Source organism: Homalodisca vitripennis, unplaced genomic scaffold (genome assembly GCF_021130785.1).
Source record: "Homalodisca vitripennis isolate AUS2020 unplaced genomic scaffold, UT_GWSS_2.1 ScUCBcl_15;HRSCAF=503, whole genome shotgun sequence".
In the NCBI taxonomy this organism is placed as follows: Eukaryota; Metazoa; Arthropoda; class Insecta; order Hemiptera; family Cicadellidae; genus Homalodisca; species Homalodisca vitripennis.
In genome coordinates, this window is record NW_025776172.1 from 89,522 (window position 1) to 106,409 (window position 16,888).

Consider the following 16,888-nt stretch of genomic DNA (forward strand, 5'->3'; position numbering starts at 1 on the left):
GCACATCGGAATAGGCGTATTAAGACTTAGGAGGGAATCGGCCTCTTTTTTGTAATGGCTGATTTTCAATGCATGGCCTATGTTATGACAATAAACATAATTTTTATGACAACAACATGCTCGTTTCGAAAAGCAACCCAGACAAATCTTTAACAGTAAAATTTTCTATACAGCTTTATCTACAAAACCTATGTAGGCTTTACATCTTATCTTATTCAAGTAGTCTTCTATACAGTGTACTTGCAATATGGCTATGAGAAGTTAACATGCATAATATGTACTTTAGGTACTATACTATCATGAGACTGATCGAAAAAGTTTATATGAGATGATAGTCACTAAACACTAAACAATACCTATCACGGTGTAATAATATTCACTCATACATTTTATTTAACACGATTATAAATGCATATTCCATTCCACATATTTGTTCCATATGTGTTGTTAAATAAACAGCAAAGACTCAAATACTACAAATTGGGTTAAGGACGAAGAATCATACCAAATCCTAAGGGACATACAGGATAATGGAAACATAATTAGAAATGTTCAAAGGTTGTTGAAGATGTTCTCCTTGGCGTAACAGAAATTACCAGGGTGAAAATCAAACCAATATTCAAGAGAACAATTCTGAGACCCACGGCACTCGATTAATCTATTATTTAAATCTATTGTTATGGCAGATAACACTTTCCACTCTATTGCTTATTTAATTTATAATTTGTCAATAATTCTATTACAAAATATGCACATAGTATCTATAAAATAACTATTATTCAATTGAAAAAATGTAACGATCGTGATACATTTATCATGACATAAAATAAATCCAAAATTACATTTTACTTTATGTTATATATTTTATTTTTTATAACGAAGAATACGTATTAATCAATAATTTAGATGAATAATTGTTACACGATAGGTCAGGAAAATATTTAAATATTATTGTAATACAAAAGTCACCACACTAATTCAACAAAATGCACAATTTTGTATGTGAGAAATATCATCAATAACTCAAATCTTTCTAAGTTTAAACGACCTTGATTTGTTTATAATACTACTTCCAAACATGTTCTTCCCATTAAAAAAACTAATTTAAAATTACTGTAATCTATATTTCTCAAAACTATTAGTAAAACCATTTACTTACCCATATAAAATAAAAAATCATCGGCATATGATGGTTGTTGATCAAATCTGCGTTACTATGATGTTAGTAAGAATGTATCACACATTCATTTAATCTAATTCTTTTCTTTCTACTATGTAGTTTTGTAGTTAAGTGGAGTTACTCATGTAACTACAAAGATGTTTAGTTACTTATCATGTTGTATGCTAGGTTATCTAACCATGAACAAAAATATCAAAATACAACATTAGCCTAGTTTATTCCAGTTAAAGCCTATCTGTTTAACCATTTTTGTGTATGTTAAGACAAACCGTTGGCTGAAACACATTCATACACAGATGAGAAAAAATTAAATCAACAGTCCTGAATAAATAGTATCACAAATGCAGTGTGCTAAAGTAGATATGACAAAATTTAGTGTAATATATCGCTGGTCTTGTTCAACTCTTTAAAGAAAATGCTTTTAAAACGTAACATTTTAATTGTGTAACATTCTTTACTCTGAGAAATTCATGTCCAATCAATTATAATTCTTCACAGGGTCTAAACTGTATATTTAAAACTTATTTTGACGCTTGGTATTGCTTCATTTGCAAGAAGTCAATGTTTCATCTTGAAACTTTGCTTCAAATCTACATTAAGGAACTTTGTATTATCTGCCGTTTATTACTGAATTTAGCAGCATTGTAAACATCTAACTGTCATTATGAGATTTTATTATTACCTGACTCCCAAATAAAACAAATATACTTAAAGCATTATACAAGAATTACTTTTTACCATGTAACAGGAAGTTAATATCCGTATACCTATACTAAAAGTTTATTTTTGCTTTTATAACTTCATTCTTATATAATACAAATTCACATAATATAGGATCAATAAAGTAGGACTAATACATATCATGAAGTGTTTTTTTAAATAGCTGGATTAAACATTAAAAACATAAAAAGTAGAATTTTTATGTTAAAAAAACAGATGTGGGTAAATTTTTACATAAACATTAATAAGTTATAGATACCTGATATTTTAGAAAACATACAGAATATATACTGTACACAGCAGGAGTTCTTTTTAATTCTTCATAGCACATGAATCAGTGGAAAATTCTGAGAAACTAAACACCAGTTTCTTGGAAAAATTAGATGTTAGGAGTATAACTTATTGTTAGGCTGTCTAAATAAACATACTTAAGGCTGTTCTTACTTTCAGATCGTTTCTTTAATAACATCCCTTTAGTATGAGACATAACTTGTAACATACATATTCAATACATTTATTTGAGTTTTTATGTGAAGCAACAGTAAATAGCACCGACACGTTTTATTAGCTTTCACCTTAAAAGTAACAGGTCCTAAATATATTAGTTTACGCCATTAGTGAATTTGGAAACTAAAAATTCAAGTAAATACACTTCTTTACCTGAAACATTACAATTCATAAACTAGAAAGATATTGATCAATTCACCGAAAATGTAAAATTATGCAGGGAATTGTAGGTTTTATTGGTATAGTTATTTAAATACAAATACTAAAAAAGAATTTTTATGAATTATTATACATCAGACGGTTCAGGTTGTTTTTGCTAGCGAAAACAGCGTGCGCGAGTCAGCACTCGAATTTGGGACCTAGAGTTTCATAAGCTGAAACAGAATTACTCATCTACGGTAGAAGTTATCTACCAGGCACATTCTGTTAATTCTTTTTGCAGTACGTGCCCACTAGATATGCAAATTCATCATTTGAATTAATATGATATAGTTATTATTGCTGTATGGTAATAATATTGCTATATAATGCAAAGTTCTTATCATGAAAAATAAATTATAATGTACTTCAAGCGAAAAGTTTAAGTATTTGAAAATATCAGTGGCGTCCAGTACGGAATTGCTATCTTGATTGACTGAATTTTGTTTCTTGTACAAAGAGAAATACAAGACAATATATGTTAAAATATTGTTTTTTTGCTTAACTTTTTACAATTATATCAATTATTGCATGTAAACACTCAAACATAACCTACTTAGGTGTTTTTATTATTAATATACACTACTTTGAACTCACTGTTAATATTTAGCACACTCCAGAATACCGGAAAGATGACTGTGAGTCATAGGTAAGAAAATGGGTTTGTCAAAGAATTAAAATTTTTTATCAACCGTGTAAACCAGATCCAAAATTCATACCGTCAATCAATATCTTTTTATAGAACCGTTAGACTGATATTACATATACGTTCTTGGTACAGAAAGATTTTAAACAGTCTAAAAGGCACCCGAGGTGTTGCTTGGCAGCAAGATGTTTAGCTAAAAAGTTCGAGACAGAAAAGTGTATTAGCAGCAAGAGTTAAAAGATTACTTACTAAAACGTTAGATTAAACTTATTCTAACCAGTAACGAGTAACGGGCTTGCGAAAATATGTATTATTTAAAAAGAAAATAATAACGAGACAGTTTTATGACACTCAGCCTTATTCCGAGATTGGACATGCACCATCATATATAACTCAGTTATCTCTATGTGGAAATTTCATTCTAAGTTTTATACCAGTTTTCTGGTAAGCAATCGATAGGCAAGAGTGCGATAAAGTAAAATATTGTCACTAACGTTTAACATTGGCTGCAATATATTATAATGTATTGTTAAGCTGTGAATATAAATGTTACTTGTAAAATCTTACATAATAGTACTAAATTTTTCACATATTTATTTGTTCAATATTTTCTCGTTTCCATCATGGTTACCTATAAAAACTTTGCAAAAATATTAGCTGAAGCTCATCCAAATCCAATCGGTTAACACATAATAATATCAAACACAGTGTTTCTCAAAAATATAAATTAACCTTCATGTAAATGTTGAAATCTAAAGTCAGTTTGTTTTCGGAATATCGTGCGAACTGACAGACAGACAAAATTAAAATATTTCAAGCCTCACGAGTGATCAGTTTCGATAAAGCTCAGCGTATTACTAAAGTTTTAAAAATATAACAGAACTTACATAAGTGAAATTTAATAAGACAATATAAGGACGCAGAGCTGAACAAGACGTGTATACCTATTACCATTATAAATAGTATAAATTAATTTAGATCGTGGAATTAAGGGTTTAAACTCAAAATATGTGCATTGTGATAACTGTTAATTTTAAGTAACACGGACATCACCTATAATTTTAACCTAAGCTCTGAATTTAATTTTAAGACAAAAACTGTAACAAATATTTTCTAGTAACCCAATAAATTTCTAAGGAGCCAGTTTATTACGTCTACTAATAACTATTTTAATAACATACAAAACTTAAATTTGAACTTAGAACTAATGTAAATTGTAAGTCACCATGCGAGTTACTTTATCTGCATGATTGTCGAGTCGTTACGTTTCTCATATATATATATTTATTGACCATCACAATGTTCCAGTTAGTGAGGAACTGATATGTCTGTGAAGCAGAGTGATGACTATATATTTACCTCAGTTTCCAACCGGAAAAGTTTGAGTTTCTTCAAAAATCCAGTTGGCAATTTACATTCTTTATTTTAAATATTTCCGTAAGAAATAAAGTTTATAGCATAACTACGTCATGGGCTTAATCAATACCACAAGAAACATTGAATAGCAATCGTTACTAGCATTTATTACTCGTATTTTAATAGGGGAAAATGTCATAACAACTAGGAGTGGGCATTATTTTCAAATATAGCATTTTTGCCTTTTTCTAGAGTAAAATTTTTATTAATAGTGTAAGTGAACCATGTATAGGTGACAAAGGAATCTAAGGAGTTGTTTCTATAACTGTATCATCACAATCGGCAAGTTATAATCTCTTGCAAAGTAAAAGAAAGCTCTGGTGGTAATCTCATAAACTAATTGAATAAAGTAAAAGATGTAGACTATGATTCTCCTCAAATCTGAACAACTTTTTTTTGAAATAATTGAGTTTAAACAAATTAACGCAATACGTTTTGAATTTTAATCCAAGGTCAGCTAAAATTCACTAGTTTTAAATTTTTAAAAGTTTTTACACTACGATATAATGCCTGAAAATGTCTCTAAGTCACATTGAAGTAAATAATTCTTCTAGTACTCTTTTCATTTGTTATAAACTATGTGAGAATGGACAATAAAACATTTGGGTTTGGTAAAATATGTAATTGTAGACTGATTTTTTCTGTACATTTATAGTACTGAAGGGATTAAAAACCATAAATAACAATGTTTTGCTGACGCATGAAACATAATTATATGTTAATCAACTTAAGTATCACTACACAAGGAAATAAATTCATTGCAAAAGTCCTTAAAATTAAAATCCTCTTCACCGAAAATGTGTTATAATAACATTGCTTCACTATTTTTTTTCTTTAATTGATAATCGCAAGACTAGAATGTATATAGCTTTGGGTAAAAATAATAGTTAGTAAAAATCTTTCAATTGTAAATAATTAAATAAGTCGTCCATAAATCCTTGTCTCGATCCTGGTCTTCGCCATAGTACTCCTGGTGTAGACTTTCCACGCCCTAATGTCTTTGAACATTAAACTGAACAATTAATAAAGTCCTGGCCTATTTACTTCATGACTATTAATAACATTAAGTACATGTTATCATTTTATGTTCAATGAAATCTTATGCATTAAATATATTTCGATATTTATAAACGTTATAAACGTAACCTGAATTTTACTTTAAAAATTAATCATTTATAATATAAAGTTTTTCAACATTTCACCTATACTATGTACTGTTTCCATCATTTTAAAATCTTATACAGGAGATTTTTTGCAATTAATAAACTTTAAATATTCAATTTTTAATATAATTTTATTCGTGTAATATGGCCTGTAGCAATTTTGAGAGAAGTTCAAAAGTGCACTGTTTTGTATAATACGTAAATTAGGTATGTAAAAGCAACAATCTGAAAAATCCAACTTTTTTTGTAAATAGACAAATTAGCAATACCGTTAACGGTCATATCGATAAAGATCTCAGGCTAATAAGTCTTACAGTAATATATTGACACATACAACCATAATCTAATAAAGGAACAGATCTTTAATATAGGGTGTTATTCAAATGTTTATATGGTAGGTACTCACATTAGTATATAATCCAATAACATGTATTTCGTTAAATTTTTGTTACTACATATGACTAATAAAAAACATTATTTCAGGTAGAACAACCTGATTTCAGATCAGAAATGATGGTACACCTATTCCTACTATATGTTTTGGTACAGAGAGGAGGAAATACAGCACAAAACACAAATTATCAGTTCTATACAAAACGAACCTTAGAATGTTATAACTATAATATAAACTCAAGAAAAAAAATCTGTATAACATGTTAACTGCTCTGGTACTATGTATAAATATTCGTTAAAACTAAGACCTAAACTGTTTTAGGTAACAAGTGATATTGAGATCATAAACTGTGATTTTAAGTAATGAAATTACCTCATCCATGTAAGTCCTGGTCCTGGTCGTGTTTCTTGCCATCAAATAGTGTTCCTGGCTCTACTTCCGCGACTAGTTGTGAGTTGGACGAACTTTAAAAACGGTGCGACATTTCAATTTCAAATTATTAATTATAAAAATATTAAATTATCTACATACATTGTTTCCATGGATATTAAATAATATGTTATGCAACCTGCTACGTGGATTTCGCCTGTTTTTCATATTGGTGACGTCACGACTACTAAAATTAAACCCATTTCTTGTTACGCCAACGCAAACATTCTAAGAAGACAAAGATGTAAATAAAATACTATAACACAAGTTTTAACATAATTTGTTCCCTGCCTCCAACTATGTGCTACATAATATTTATACATTATTATCCAGGGTTAATGTTTCAAATGACTTTTCGTACCATTGCTAATAATTATTCGACATTAACGTTCTTTTAAATATATAAATAAATAATATAACCAATCAATTAACACAAATGCATCACTAAAAATATGAAAATATATACTTATATTAAAATGTAAAAATTTTTGAAAATTCGTGAACGAGTATAATAGCTTAAAGTAAAACAGAGACATTGGAGAGTTTATTACGTATTATGTAAGCGTCTCAAGTAACAAAGACACATTGTCAAAGCATCTACATTGCTTTAATATCAAACACCTACAATTAATTCCTGAAAAAAAGCTGGAAAGAATAGAATCCCACAAATTTATATAACATTTCTATGTTAAATTAAGGCAATCTATTTAAGGTATTACATCAAGTAGTTTTATTAGAACACTACCCTAATTATTGTTAGTTGTAGGTTAATCCACATGAAGGTATACATGTATTTATATGATTCAATGAAACGCTTAGAGAATGTTGTTCCTTCCTTCAAATGAAGGAAACAGACAGTTTATTTATTACACACAAGATCCGTGCACACGAACCACAGATGGTGGATTCAGTATACGGGCGAATAACGCAACTGTTGATTTACTAAATATTATGTTTTTATTTTTTGAGTATTTCATAGAACACAGTCAAAAGTAAAATATCCTTATTGCTTAAACCAGTGAAATAAGCCTATTGTTATTGAAAATTTAGTTTAGAATTTTGATTTCTTAATTGTAATAATATAGTTCAAAGTGAATTAATATAATTAAAGTAAATTTAGAAAATAAAAGTAACTTTTAGTATACATGTTTTTACCTACTTTCAAATATAAAATCGTATATATATATATATATATATATATATATATATATATATATATAATAATAATAAATTAAATATTTATAACTGGTTAAATGTATTTGGACTTTATCGTCAATTGAATTTTACGGATTTAGAGTACTAAATTACATTTAAAAACTCTTTACTTACTAATTTTTATAATTCAAAAATAACAACGATCTTATAAAATATTAAAACTGTGAATAATCATTACTTTTCAAACAAACCTTTCACGTCTTTCTTAATTTTAACTTTGCACTTGTGTGTTACATTTTTAAAATTAGGTTTTAAAAATTTTATTTATATTTTTTGTATACATTTCCGATCAAGTCAAACAATTGAAATCTTACACCACGAAAGTTTCAAAATTTAAAATACGTATCGAAATCTTCTGATATCTTTGTTTTATTAATCTGAAGAAATTAAAGAATACAAATTATAGCGTTGGCTTGTGAATGAAAAGCAGTATCTAATATAATGAGAATTAGAAAATGAAAAATATCCTAATAAACATTTTATTTTAATATTCTTGTGCTGGTATTGTTGATGGGTCCTCATAAACAATTTTAAAGGTAGTATAAGCGTACACACATGCACGAGAGTGCTCTTAAAGTCGCTCGATTGTTTATTAAGCTAGTTAGCGATTTGTAGTTTAATGTTAATTTTTGTAGTATTTATAGTTTTTAACAAATTACTTTGACACTGTACTATATTGCATTACTTAAAATTTTAATTTAATTTCTTAAAAATTTTTGTTTTCTTATAATTCATAAATTATAACATCTTTTTTAAGATCATCTTTTAAATTTAAATTAATTTAATTTAAATTTCCATGGTAAACTACAATCAAAATTAGGGAAACATTGCTTTTAAATACAACATATTTTTAATTATTTTGCATATATAGGTAAAATGATACATTAATATAAGTTATTTTAGCTAACTAATGAAGTGTTATTCTAATGAATTCAAGCTCAAAAACCAAAATTAGAACTAACAGTTATCCCTACAATGAAGGGTTTAATGCAGCTTTTACCATTTTGATTGGGTATCCTATTATTAATTTATAGTCTAGTGTTTTGCATAGTCATTTTTAACTACGTAATATGCAGGATGTTTATATTTTACAAATAATTTATTGATCACAGCCCTTTAATGCAAAAGTCAATTTAAAGCATAGGTAAGGCATCCAACATACGAGTATGTAGCATCTTGCACCTAAAATGAAAAAGTATACTACCGGCAGAATTTGTAAATATTAAGAATTTTTGTGTCCTAAAAAAGAATGTTGATGGAATAAATTATAAATGTTTATTTGGCGCAGAATAATAGTCATAACATTTAACAAATTGGTACACATGTGTTTCTGGCTATATTATTACTTCTGAGGAAGACCAATTTTTATTGCCTTGGCAAATCATATAAGGGATTCGTTGAGAAGCCAATACATTATCTTATAACAGTCATAAGATGGAAATTAGCATTTTATTAGCTCATAAACCTGCTTTATCTCTTGAAGGATGAGCGGAATATCTAGTAAGACTGAAAAAAGTCTTTGCTTTAGCTTTTGTGGGAGTCAAAGAGGGAGAGTATTAAAGATTAAAAATTAAAATTTTCCATAAATCATATTTACAGTATCTATAAACACTTAAGCCTAACTGTCAAATGTTGCAATTTGGTAAGCGTATATAAAACATCATAATATAGATACGTTCAGTTTACTTATAAAATATACTTATCTGAAGGTGATATAAATGTCATAGGTATCTGACGGTCAGTTATAATTGTTTAAATCTAAGAAAAAAATAACTCTTCAGAACTATTGTTATTATATGTTTTGAGTTCATGTAATAACCTCATTTAGACTTAATTGTTACCAAAAGGTTAACAAAATGACAAATACCACAATACAAAAGTCATCTACGCAATACCAAAGCCGAAGTGATGGTCTTAATAGTTATATAAGTGACCTTATACACCTTATACACGTGATTAATGAAATTCTGATTATTAAATCACACGTGCGGTCATTTAAAATTTAGAAATAAAAACTTACTAGTATTCCGTTTAACACAAAACTAACAAACCTCTGCTATGATATGTTATCCCTAAGATGGATCCTTTTCATGGACAATACACAGTTTTTTACGTACGTTTCACGTGTTTACCTTAATTTTCTCTCAGCAACTTTCCTTCTTTACGTCTACACTAGTTCTAACATTAAACCGATTTTCTGGTTATGTGATTATCTAGCTATATAAATAATATAGAGGCAAAAATATATGTTAAAATATACTTTAAATGTGATTTCTGGCTTAGCTTACGATGTATGTGATAATAGATCCAACGTGTTTTAGTTACTTTGAAAAAATATAAAATATTAACACCAGTACGCTATAGGTACAAAGTAATTAAAGTAGCCGAGAAAAAAATTTTAGCAGCTTAATCACTATTAAGCTGGCCCCAGGAGCGTGTGCGGTAGATCTACTGCACGTTTTCAAAATGGCGAAATTCGGCTCTTTTGGTGTTTGATGACCTTTCTGTACCAACCCGTGTCACAACAACTAAATTGGTAAGTGAATACTAATAAAAAAAAATTAGCCTCTAGCAACATACATTACTTAATTTTTAGCAGCGAACGTGTTAAACAGAGACTCGTAGTTAGTTAAAATAAAACACTTTTCGCAACGTTCTCATTGGTTTAGCCATAGACTATATGTAATATTTCTACGCATTTTACCATTAATATTATTAAATTAAAAGGACTGAAATAAGAACTCGAATAGACTTTGCAAATAATTTACGTGGTGTTACATGGTTGCTGGAAGAGCATGGAGTGAAAGAGAAAGGCTCTAGTTTATAAGAGATGGATGATGCTTTTATGTGATTGGTTAAAACGATCGCGAGATTGGTCCGCCAATGCAACATTTATTAAATAATTGAATGATTTGTAATACCAATATAATTGATGAACCAGAAATATAAATGTTAATAAGGAAAATAGTAAAAGATATAACAATACATTACACTATGTCAATGTGATCGCAACAGGTACCTTAACAAATGTTGGATAATGGATTGGAATAATATGATTATTTTATATTTTAACGAATGTAACTATATTATTTGGACAGAACACGTGTCTGTGTAGAACCATATTGGTATTAATTAAACATTTATATCAAATAATACATTTTAGCTTGGTTCTACTCTATAAATAAATTAAGATACACAAAAGTACTTTTCCAATATTACGGCACAAAAACAAACGGTTGCCAAACCACTAAATGCAATGAAGGTGTGAACCAATAGGATATTATTCATCCGGTTACACTCGGAATCGACACATATTCGCATCAAACCAATAACTATAAACCACTGTTGTTATTGTTATTGTTGATTATTAACGTTACTAATTATTTGCGGTAATTAACTCAACAAAATTGGTTATACTGTGGCGATTGCTTTACAGTGTACAAAGAAAAAATAAAGGTATAATTTAAAATCGATGGATAAGAATTCATAACATTTCAGAGTAACCAATTTATAAGTTTGGCCAGGTACTTAACAAGGGATCTAGAATTTAGTCTATTAATTATAAAGGTTTTATTAATATTATTTGTTCAAGACCAAAATAAGCTGCTCGTAAAGTGAGTTCTGCTGTTTGTCAGTAAAACCAAATATATTATCTCATTCTTATTTATCATGGTAAGTAATAAATAATTTTCAGACGTAGGTCATATTTAAGGTCAGAGTTTAATGTATAATTAGAAAGCAAATTAATAAATTGTATTTATCAGTTTACCCATAGCACTAACATAGTTTAAAATTATATGTAATAACATAAATTTTGTTGTAAACATATTTTGATTATTTATGAAAGTAAAAAATGTATCGTTGTTTACAACGACAACAGACACCGTATCGTTGACCTTCCGACTGTCCGTCTGTGCGATAAAGATCCTAAAGGCCAAGATGAGAGTCTCGTAGGGCGTACTCTGGAGGAATTTTCAGAAAAATAATAGGCCTATATCGTCTATAAGGTACCAAAAGAAAATCCAGTACAATTGTTTAAACAGCTTTCACGTGAAAGTGTAACAAACCAACAAACTCACTTTCACATTTGTAATACCCGTATTAGTTGTGATAATTCACATTCTATGAAATCCATTTGTTGTACTATCTGCATTTTACAATCCGATGAATATTGAAAGCAAATAATATTTAAATGAATACATTAACATGACATGGCGGCTTTTATAAATATAAGAAAAGCTTCGGTAATTATTTTGTATAAAGTTAAAAGTAAAAATTTAAACTTTTATTAAAAATTCGATTATTAATGGTGTAAAAATTAAGAACTATTTAGTTACGGTTAACTACCTCAAGGTGCAGCGCTATCATTCAGACGTTTTATTGGCTGTGAACCACTGGTACAACAACAACAACCACTGGTGGAACAATATGAGGATCCTATTTCGTTCGGAAGTGGGCTCTCAGAAGGAAGTAAGAATCTTCTACTTATGTTTGGTATTGAATTTCTAACACGAACTAGATTTAGATCCCTTATTATTAGTAATTCGTTTGCATTTGTATAGATTTAGTATTTCATGTGAATTACGCTGTTTTGCTATCAATAGCTGTTTGATATCAACTTACATCAACATACAAAGACTGGTAGCCTGATACTATTTATTTCACAGAAAGTTTACTTTTATAAAACTGTACAACTCGTTAAAGAAAGAAGTGAATAAAACGTATTGAAATCTTAATCTTGGTCGTGTAAGCTATAAATGATGAAAACAGGTGAAATGAGTTGGAGAGATGAAAAATAACTCGGGAGAACACAGACGGACGAGTAATCAAGCGCGGAGAGCTGATGGCTTAATTTTCCGTGCAAAAACTGTGCAGTCATCAGAACTGTTAGCTTTATGTCTGAGGTTTATCCTGTTGGTGAGAGCTCAACTTACAAAAAATCCAAGAGATCTTTTATTAAAATTTAGAAGTTTTAATGTTGCAATTGCTCAGAAAATTATAGTTTACTTTGACAATTTAATTAACCTATGGTCTTCCACCGTGTTAGTAGGAGCAATGCCTTATAATGGAATTGATTACAATTCAATGGTTAATTGGCTGAGCTGTAGCGAATCCCTTCATTCCTTCGGCTGGATAAACTTTATGTCTGCCTATCTGTTTTTCTGCATAGTTGTCCTTGGATGATAGCAACATTAAATTAGATGTAGCAGCATTGATTAGAATGATATTAAATGGGATTTCCCTTATTTTCATGGAATACTTTTCCATTGGTCTTACGGTTTAAAATAATGATACGGAAATAAACAGAGTAAATGAATTTATTAGTACAGTGAACAAATTATATTACACTAATACAACACGAAGTCCAGTCTTGGCAAATCACATATTAAACGTAACTTTAATACCTTCGTAAATGTCTAAAATATATGTTCTTTAAGGATGCGTCTGATTTATTGGATTTGTGTCTAGGATCCCTATTGAGCCCCATCTTGACCCTTAATATTGGACTGAAAACCGTCACATATAATTCATAGTAACAATTTGAAGCCGTTTTAATCAAATTTTTTCTCAAATAATTTTTTCCAGCTAGTGGTTGTGATATCCCCTAGAATCATACAGCAAATTACTCACTAGATATTATGAATGTTGGTAATATATGTTGATTTTATTCCTATAGTTTAATATGCACGATATAAGGTTATATATATATATATACATATATATATATAGAATATTATATATATCCCAAATATCATATTATCGTATACTAATACTTTGGGGATAAGAGAAAATTTTTTTAGTTTATCATTAGAAAAATACAAACTTCTTCATGTAAGGAGTACCACTCCAAATTGTCTTTTAGCAATTCCCATTTATTAAATACTTTGTTGTTTTATACCTTATCAATAATAACATTTTTCTATTTACTTTTTACGTTCAAATAGTTTTCTACGTTTATTACTACTCAGCGATTGATGAAACAATACTTACGATTGTGTATCAATTAAACCTATTTAAACTGTCCATAAGAAGAACGCTAATATAGAAGAGATCTGGATAGTATAAGAGGCTCCCAATTCAATAACATATATCTTATTTCTTTATTCACCAAAGATTTTTTTTTGAGCGCCTTTATACGAGTAAGTATAATTCACTTTAGATAGTTGATAAGGATTTAGCCGTATGATCGTTCTACTCAAAGCGTTTTGTAGTTTACTTTTTGATTCTTTTAATAAATTTATCTGATAACGAGAAATGTTATTTGTTTGAATGCCATTTTAAAATTACTATTTGATCTTAAAAAACCAAACAAGGCTTATTGAATATCTAATATAAAACGATTCTACAGCCCTTGAGTTGATATTTATTACTATCTAATAAATTAATGTAGCTCTCGTAAAAATATAATCAATGTAGGTTTGGATTTATCAATAATCAATAATGCCAAACATACCAAAGGTACTGTTAAAGACTGGAATGTTTCGAAATAGATATGTATGTGTCAAGACCACCGCATAAACTCTATTTATGACATGAAAGAGTGTGATTGCCATCACCTTTGGACCTTTTAGTAATATGATCAATGTGTAAACTTGATTTACCAACCTCACTGACAAACACTTAAGTAATTATAGAATTGTTCTAAAATTATAAAACGTCCTTGATTACGTCTGGTTGTTCGAAAGTTCGAACTAAGTTACAAACAGTCTACATCTCTCTTGCCTCTTTCATGTCAATATTTTTTTTCATTTTCCTTATTTACAGCAAATATATAGGATAAAGATAATTTGCCGTATTTACAGCAAATATATAAGATAAAGTCCCTCTAAGTCCAACCCCTCGTCCTCGTCGTGAGGGACGGGCAACGGCTCAAAGAGACGGCTAACGGGGCTCTGGTGAAGCTACGTCAGGTCTAGCAAGCCGGTAGTGGATAAAACTTGCTTTCAAAAATAAGAACAGCCTCGGAAAGGATGGAAATTTACGGCAACGACCCGGCAATTGTTTAAGGTTAAGATTTGGTACAATAAATGTTGTGACGCTTAGGAACAAGTTAGAAGAGGTAGTAGAGATGATGAAGAGAAGAAGAATAAACATAATGGGAATCAGTGAAACAAAGTGGAAAGGTAGTGGAAGTAGAGAAGTGGGACAGGGATACAGGATTTGGTGGTCTGGAGGAGAAATTGGAAGAAGAAATGGAGTAGCTATAGTCATGGACAAAAAGATGACAAGCAGAGTGATGAAAGTGGATGTGGTAAGTGAAAGAATTATTAAGGTTACGGTCAGAATGGAGGGGGAGATAATGGACATAATACAGGTATACGCACCACAAACAGGATGCACGGACGATGAGAAGAGAGAGTTTGAAGAGGATCTGGAAAGACAAGTAAAAGAAGAGAGAACAATAATAATTGGGGATTTTAACGCACAAGTGGGTAAGTTTAGACAAGGATATGAAGAGGTAATGGGATGTTATGGAGTAGGAACAAGGAATTTAGAAGGAGAAAATTTACTGGATTTTTGTTTAAGGAATGATATAGTGATAGGGAACACCTGGAACAAGAAAAGGGATAGCCACAAATACACAAGATACAATTGGAATGGTGAACAGCCAAGTTTAATAGATTATATATTAGTGAGGAAATGCCTGCAGCCATACATGGCAGATGTAAAAGTTATACCCAGTGAAAGTATGGGAGGAGATCACAGGCTGGTGGTAGCTGATTTTCAAAGAATGAGGTTTGGAAAGGATACATGCAAAAGACTAACAAGAATCAAGACATGGAAGTTAAAAGATACGAAAGTTAGAGAGGAGTTTATAAATAACATTAGAGGAACGATACCCAAGGGGGAGGTCAAAACAGGAGAGGAGGAATGGACAAATTTCAAGAATGCTATAGTCAAAGCTGCAGAAGAAACATGTGGACGAACTTCAGGTAAAAGAAGGGATAAAGAGACCCCTTGGTGGAATGAAAGAATTGCTGAAGCAGTTAAAAACAATAATAGAGCTTGGCGAGAATAATTTAAGGATAGGTCAAATGAAAAGAGGGATAAATGGAAGAGACTTGCAAGGGCATCAGCAAAGATGATGAAGGAGGCAAAGGAGAGGACATGGAAGGATTTTGAAGAAAAACTGAAATCAAACTTCAAAGGAAATAAGAAGATTTTTTATGGGGTGATAAGGAACAAGACGAAACCTAAAGAAATGTTGACTAAGGTGGTGGATGTTTCAGGGGAAATCAAATGGGAGGAGAAAGAGGTTTTGAAGACGTGGAAAGAGTATTTTAAGGAACTACTGGAAGGAACAGAAAATGAAGAGGAAAGAAGAGATATGACAGAGGAGACAGAAGATGAAGAGGATTTTAGTATGTGCGAATTGGAAAAAGCGGTTAAAGAGATGAAAGAGGGGAAATCTGCGGGAATAGACGAGCTGACGGCTGAGATGATAAAGGCGGCGGGCCCATTGGGAATTCAATGGTTGTACAGAGTGATGAGAGTGATTTGGAAGGAAAAGAAGATACCAGAAGACTGGAAAATGGGAATAATAGTGCCGATTTTTAAGAAAGGCAATAAGCAAAAATGCGAGAATTACAGGGGAATAACTTTGTTGTGCCATACACAAAAAATTTATGAAAAAATACTGTTGCAGAAAATTAGACCAGTACTGGAAGAAACAGGAAGAGAGGAGCAATGTGGTTTTAGGAAAGGTAGGTCAACGGTGGATGCTATTTTTGTGATGAGACAAGTGTTAGAAAAGAGGTGGGAATACGGAAAAGATACAATGGTAGCGTTTATAGACCTACAGAAGGCATATGATAAGGTACTGAGAGAAAGGATATGGGAGAGTATGAGAAAGAGAGGATTGCGTGAGGGAATAGTAGAAAGAATAAAGAACCTGTACGGCATATGTAAAAACAGGGTAAGAATTGAAGAAAAATATACAGATACTTTTAAAACAGAGAGAGGAGTAAGGCAGGGAAGCATATTGTCACCTTTCCTTTTCAATATTATAATGGATGAAA